Genomic DNA, 7,909 nt, shown 5'->3' on the forward strand with positions numbered 1-7,909 from the left:
CCCGGAAACATTTGCCTACCTAAAAGCATAACCTGATATTTATCTCTCGGATTTTTAAACAATATTAGGTAGTTAGTGTTCAAGGAAATGGTTCTACTGGATTTTCCTTGAATAAACAAATTTTGAACCAGATATATACAACTCAAATTCCTATGATGCACATACTTTGTGAACACATTTTGTACTTCTAAATTGTTAGCTGCATCGTTCATTACATCGTCTATAATTAACAAATTGTTCTTTTCTGCAGGAAGAAGGGTGTCATCAGCAAGAGATTCGGGTATACCGTTAACAAAGTTTATGTCTCTTATCTTAAGAAGCTGGTCATATAATGGCTGCCAGCATGAGTATATATATACAATATTGTCAATGCTGCATGATATAATCCTGGAAGAATTTTCAATTATGCTTTTAACAAAAAAAGTCTTGCCGCAGTTACTGGGACCGCTGACCACCATACTGAACGGGTGCTGCAACCGGGCGTCAAACCCCTGTTCTAATTTAAAATCCATAAGGTACGGTTGTATAGTCTGGGAGCACACGGCGCTTATTGTAAACAACTTTAACTTTTTTCACAATGGTTTTATTCTTCAAATGAAGCTTCTTTTTATCGCGTCTGATGCTATCAGACACGGCAACTAGGTGTGCGTCTGATGTCTGATTGGTTACAAACTTGTGGACTAAACCTTTCAAGGAGTCATGGGTGACAACTTTTGAGTTTAGTGCGTTCAGTGTCACGCCTTTACATTTGACCTGGGTCTTGCCCAGCGATGTGTGATACGTGTAGCATTTTGGCCCACCGGAAACAAATTCCGCTATGTAATCCTCCACACCACCCTCTCCACAGTCTAATTCACTTGTGAGATCCCCCAGAAACGGACCTAGAGGAGGCATCCACTCGCCAGGGCGTGCCGTGAAAATGACACTGTCCGTGTCACAATACAGCACGCGCTGCTGCAAGTTGTCTAGCAAATCATACAGCATGAGTCTGGCGTGTGCAGTGGTCATGGCCCCGACAAAGACATTAACGTCCTTCACACGGGAAGCTCTACCATCAGCATGCCGCCACTGCACCATTGCGACGTCGTCAGAGATGAAACAAAACTGACGCACGTCGTACTGGTCGCTAAACATTAGCTGGCTAAATCTGGATGGGTCTGTAATGAGCTCAGATGATGCCATATTTGACCTCATGCTGAAACGACCCCATAACGAGTTTAGCAACAGCTTGTTACAGTTACTAACAGCTTTATTTACACAAATCTTGGATGGGTCTAGCATTATTCCCTCCTTCTCATAATACTCGTCTATGTACTTCTTCTGTTCGTCAGGTGTCTTGACGTGTTCAGGATACCCCGAGGCCTCCTGTTTGAGTTTTAGGAAGGCTTTCACATAGTCTTTAAACAATGTGTCGGTCTTATTGGGGAAATGCCACACCTCATCAATAGCAAGAACCCTGTATCCCTTCTCAACAGCTTTTTCAAGCTCAAATGAGACCCACGTGCCCTTCAACACCCGCTCACTGTCCCTGTGCCCACATGCAGTATGCTGGTTTTGGTCTTCAGCACACATGCTGCAGAGTGGAAACATCAGTTTTCCGTGGCACCTGTAGGGAAGGACGGGGTGAAAAAGACCCTTAGGGGGGAGCACTGTGCATTTAACAAAGCCGAAATAATTTTCTAGCTTGTCAAAGTTGGTGTAAATGACTTGAGGGTGTCCTACAGGATAGTCTTTTTTAGACTGCACTGTGGGATAGAGACTGGTGAAGTCGTAGTAAAATATTTTTTCATCACAACCAGTCTTGTGGTACAGCTTTATAGCATTTGTGCGACCTCCAAAAAGGGCGTCTCGGGGATTCATGCGTTCTGGCTTTCTGTATGTGTGCATGAAAACCACAACTGCAGGGTCTGTCTGCTTCAAGGCAGCCCATTCACATTCCCACATCACTATTATGCTCACACTGTGTTGTGATCTCAGTTGTCTGCGGGGTGCGGGGCATATGTGTTTTTATAATGAAGTACAAACGGTTCTCCTGTTTCGAATCCTAGGATTTCCGCCAGTCTCCCTCTAAATGTGAGAATAGTCCCCCTAGGTCCCATAACACAGGCATGGTTAGTAACTGTGTTGTATTGCATTTTAAGGTCTCCAGTGGTTTGGTACTGCTGACATTTAAAATTAAATTCTTTTATTATCTGTTCCACAGATGCATAATGACCCACAGACAGTTCGATCATGGTTACGGCGATGGTTCCATCTTTGACTGGGTCATGAATTTCCACTTGCGAATCTGATTGTGGAAAAGACATCCATATGCGTGGGTACTGTATCTCTATAACAGCGACCTCATACGGCTGATCCAAAACAATAGGTTTTGCTAGCTTTGTTCTAAAATTAGATATCTTATTACCCGGGTAAACATGCGCCGAAGCATTCGAGAAGAGGCTTACATAGAAGCCTGCATTGTTGTTGTTCTTTTTATTCATGCTTTCTCCGTCTATGCTCAGTGTTGAATGAATGTGTGTAGAGCTGCGTCATCTGAGTTAATTACGCCTCAACGATGTCTTTTTCTGGAATCCACGAATTAAAGCTGTCGGGCCATCCTAGCCATTTCACTAGCACATGCTTTTTCCGACCCACTTTTTTTCTAGCCAATATGTTTTCAATTTTAAATGTTTTGTTTTCATCAACAACCACACGTTGTATCTCAGGCTCATAAAATGACCCTTTCAATACCTCTCCTGCTAGATCCGCTAGTCTGTACACTGGGGGCTGTCTCCCTATACGTTCCTTGACTGTGAAAATCTCATCGGTGTAGGTCTGCTCGTATCCTTTTCGAAACTTTCCTCTCAGTTTTGATATTCGTACAGTGTCGCCAATATTAAATTTAAAGCACAGTTCCTTCTGAGGCCTCGTTTTGTACAGCGCGTTAAAGACCGACTTCTCATTATCCTTATTCACCTCTGCCGGAGCCATTTGGATAGATCTGTGATAAGCATTGTTATATGCTTGTGTGAGATCTGGTATGACATCTACATATCTCCGGGAGTTGGCTGATGTTAAGTACTTCCACATTCTACCCTTGAAGCTATGATTGAATCTCTCGACAATACTGCATTTAACCTCGCTAGCTGTTGAGAAATGCTTGATATTATATCGCTTCATTAGCTGTTTAAAGGTTGTATTATAAAACTCTTTGCCTTCATCTGTTTGTAGTTTCACAGGGATCCTACCCTCACTAAGTATATCCTCAAAAGCAGCTGATACAACATTCGCTGTCTTGTTTGTTAGGCATCTAACCCATGCGTATTTTGAGAATACATCTATACATGTTAGCAGATATCTCACATTATCATTATCTGCCACATATTCACACATGTCAACCAGATCGGCTTGGAACTGTTTGTCGACCCCTGTCACCAATACTCTATTTCTGGGGAAATGGATCCTCACAGGTTTATGGAGTGTGTAAGTGTCGTCTTGTTCTAAATAATGTTTGACCTGAGATATTGGAGGTGTTACACCTGATGCCTCCCCTGCCGCTATACGTAGCTTATTTAAACTGGCCAACCCCGCAGGATGGGCTGGATCATGATATATTTTATGCAATGTGCTTTCCATGACTGTGCAAACCACAAATGACTAAGAAGTTAGTGTTAACACGTCTTTTTATTTAATTTTCACACAGACACAATCACACACAATGGATACTTGAACAGCACACATTAAACCAGGTGTCTCCCACCCCAGTAGTTTCCAATCATGCGGAGCATGGCTGGTTTAACACGGCGGGCGCAAGTACTTGCTTCTAGCAGGTTCACAATGTTGTCATTAATGGCGCATACTATATTTCGCTCTGATCTCAGTTCACACATGAGGTGCTCTGCAACTCTGCGGATTTGTGTTCCAGTCCCATCTGTGGTGTATGAGCGTACAAACAGCCGGATGGCTGGGATGAATCGGTCAGTCTTGAGCCTTATCATCACATCGTCATAGTAGGTGTCGAAGAAATACTCAGACAATTCCTGCAAGCAGCTGTGTTGCACCTGACTGGGGTGGCCTGTTTGGCATCCGTAACATGTCTCTTGTAGAAACTCATTCAGCACCAACATCAACAGGTGGAGAGTTGCGAGTTTGATGTCGATTACAGTTTCCTCCCACAGGTCTGATATGAGGGGGTCCTGCGAGCATGATGGTGAGGGTGGTGGAGTCTGGGGGGTCGGGATTAGCAGCCCTATTGATGGTGACTCTGACAGGTCCCACGACGGCGTGTCATGCTCTGTAAAATGAAAACCACAAGCTCTTAATTTGTCACATAGATACACACGCAACCCCACACACGCACCCGCACATTAAACCTACCAGTTTATTGTTTAGTTGTCGGAAGGTCTTATGATTTTAGGTTTGCACAGGGTAGCAGGCAAACCAGTCTTCGGACAACTCGCCAGATCGTCAAAAACAAGGCGTTTGCTAATACTCTCGTACGCAGTGTTGAGTCTGTCCCTCTTGATCGCGTTGTCAATCTGGCTAAACAGACGCGACAAACCTCTCCAGGATTTAACCTCCAGTTTTCAAGCCCTCTGGAAGCAATAAGACTATCCCTGTCATCACACACACTGAGAAAAATAAAGTCTTCAGGGTTGCGATTGAAACGATCAGCCTCAACCCTGTAAAGCTCAGGGCCTGATGCACTGTTCCACTGGGAAACATACAGCACCTCTGGGAAGCCCACATTGTCCAGGTCCGCACACACTACGGTGCGGAAGAGCTTCCAGTTTTTGGTAGACATGCTTTGGGGTTCCCCCCAAAACAATCCCTCGCCACAATCTACACTAAGCACAACTGTCCCTTCGGTATATTTAATGGTATACACATACCCTTCAGCGCCGCGATATTCTAACTTAAATACAGTCCCATCTACGGCATTTTCACAGCGTTGCTTTTTACGTTGAGGACCCCGGCTGCATACTCCTGTAGACATACCTAGAGCGGCTGAGGCATGGGCGATGTCCTGGCTGGGTGTCATGGTTGATACAGATGGTATTCTGTGCTCCTTAGGTCGATGAGTCGGTGGGGTCCTTAGCGCGATGTGTCTGTGCTCCTTAGGCCGTGGCAGTGATGCTCTTAGAATGTGAAAGGATCACTTTTATACCTATATAACCTAAGCCATCCCACTAGGAGGAGTCGTTACCGCCCAGAGGGTGTGTTTTTCACACCTGAACGCGCATGCGCACACGCAAGTGGGGGGGGGGGGGGCAAAAAAAGTGCCAGTATATTACTACTGATACATACCAACAAGACAGTGTACATCACTGTGACAACAGCGTTTGTTTTCATTCAAAGGCTTTTTGGTTTTTCCTATAATACCTGGTGGGCCGGTCTCTAGTCAAAATGCCCGGGCCAATTTTTTGTTGCAATCCAGCCCTGTTAGCAATCTGTCTTTCTTTATAAGTTGACAGCAATTACTTTACAAATGTTTGACAATCTCTCTAAAAGCAACTGCAGTCAGTCCAAGTCAGACTGTGACTGTTTGCAGAAAGGCTGCATCCTATCATGTGACCTGTGGCAATCCTTCTTTGCAGGTTAGTTGCACAGGTTCAAATGTGGTGGTGAATCTGCAACATCCACAAACTCTGGACTTTCATTTGGTCCCCACAAGTTGCAGAATGTGTGAAATATGAAAATTTAATTATCCGCTTCTGTCAAAAGTGTGCAAGATGTGCAGATTCAGTGAGTGAAGATCCAGGACAACACGGCAGACAGGAATTGAGCTTAACAGCAAACATGCCTTTTATTGAGACTGATTGCAAAGGTAGTATAATAAAGGGGGAACTGAAACCTACATTAAAGAAAACACCGGAAACAACACACAAGGGGCATGAGCTCACCAAGAAAAAAAAACAGGAAGTAGCAGAACACAAAGACCAAACACACTAACTAAACACAGACAACTGAGTAAACTGACAAGACTGACTTCACAAGGGGACACAAAGGATGAAACAGCATACAAATGAAAAGATGATGTATCCTCCTGACAGAGGTGGGTAGTAACGAGTTACATTTACTCCGTTATATTTACTTGAGTAAGTTTTTGAAAAAAATTTACTTTTAAAATACCTTTTTTGCACGATACTTTTTACTTTTACTTGAGTACATTTATGAAGAAGAAACCGTACTTTTACTCCGCTACATTTGCAAAATTTGACTCGTTACTTTAAGAAAAAATTCGTTTAACACATTAGATAACATGCCGCCAGTAGAGTTTCCAGTAACTTTTTTACCAATGAGATGTGGCCATGCAGTCACATGACCAGTTTGAAACTGTGGCGGGCAGAGCGGCGCAAGCATTTCAAAGTAGCGGACACACGGAAAGAAGAAACATAAAAACATGGCAGAGTCTACGCTAGAGCTGAAGAGGATGAACAGCATTTTGCTCACATACAAAGAATGTTTCGCTTAAAAGCAGTACAAAAGAACAGCTATGTCTTCAGTGTCGGTGTCTTCATTGAGAGCCAAAACAAACCAACTTTTCAGCGTAACCTGAAGAAACGGTAAGTTTTCTCTAAATATCTTTTTAGCTGTGGTTAGCTGAATGTCAGTCTTATGTTACAGCAGCTGTGTCGAGCTCGAGCTGCGAGTCATATTTTCGGCGCTATGTTGTAGTGAGTTAAGTTTGTGTGTGTTTTGTGCAGCTTCAGCTGTCTTTTTAACTGCTCGCTGGTTAGCTAGCGTGAGCTATAAGCTAACAGCTAGCCTGGTTAATGACGCTAGAGTTCCACGCACATGCAAACAGCTCGTCTCTACTGCTTTAACTGTTAAAACAGAAGGCAATACTGCGGTAACAGGGTTTATTATGTGAAACAGCAGCTTGTTTAGTTTAAACAGTCTGCATTAAGCTGGGCAAACACTGCAATTTTTTTCAGTCGCGTTATTCAGCTCCTGCTCAAGCTGTACAATTGAATCACAGGGGTTAGAAGTTCATAGGTCACGATGCAGGGTCTCACACTAGACGGCCTGATGCTCTGATGCGACCTGAGTGCTCAAACTGTGCGTCCATAACATGAAGCTTATCATACAAAATCTGTCCCTCGCTCTCCCTCTCTCTGTCTTACAGACTCACACCACCAACATCAACTTTGCTAAATTACTAATGAAAAACATTGAGCAGGCAGCTGTGATTGAGCAGCAATGTCCATCCAACTCTTTTCAAGGTTGTTGTAGTCGTGATAATTTTGTGAGGCCACATTGAAAAGCCTCGGATATGGAAGCGTAGAGCTGCCACCCAGGCAAAAGAAAAATAGAGCTATATCACGTTATAACGTGAAAAGTATATTGTTCTAACAATATACCTTTCAGGTTTGAACAATATAATATCATGTTAGTACAATATACATAATTATCACATTCGTACAATATAAATATTATATTGTACGAACATGTTAGAACAATAAACTTTTCACGTTATAACGTGATATAGCTCTGTTTTTCTTTTACCTGGGTGGCAGCTCTACGCTTACGTACTTGGATGAGCTTGCCTCATCCTACAAGTTGTGCCTCCATCTCTTGTGTCCAGATCACACGCTGCACTGCCGTGCTGCTCCACCTTTTCTCTTTCATTTCTGTGTTTGTGTGTACGCAGTGTGAGAGGCTGCGTTGAGGGTCGACAGGATTTCAAACAGGTTTGATTATCATGCGACCATACGATTGATGATTGGGAGCTGGTCGTGAGGTGTTAACTGCTTTTCGTTACCCCATGTATACTACACGATGCACACACGATTAAGGCAAGACACAGGCCGATCCCCAAAACGGTTGCGCGACTGAAAAATCGGCTCAAAATGGGCCAAAAATCACACAGTGTATGGCCAGCTTTTGGAGGCTAGCTCCAAAGAAACATCTGCAGCTTGGCAGT

General features: G+C 43.5%; 1 long non-coding RNA gene across 1 annotated transcript; it reads left to right on the forward strand.

Moving 5' to 3' along the window:
- The first annotated feature begins 5,287 nt into the window (after positions 1-5,287).
- On the forward strand, positions 5,288-7,812 carry LOC146508063 (uncharacterized). Its single transcript, XR_014876907.1, has 2 exons — positions 5,288-6,663; positions 6,696-7,812. It is a non-coding gene; the product is annotated as an uncharacterized LOC146508063 (long non-coding RNA).
- Positions 7,813-7,909: the final 97 nt, after the last annotated feature.

Source organism: Neolamprologus multifasciatus, chromosome 11, assembly GCF_963576455.1.
Source record: "Neolamprologus multifasciatus chromosome 11, fNeoMul1.2, whole genome shotgun sequence".
NCBI lineage: Eukaryota > Metazoa > Chordata > Actinopteri > Cichliformes > Cichlidae > Neolamprologus > Neolamprologus multifasciatus.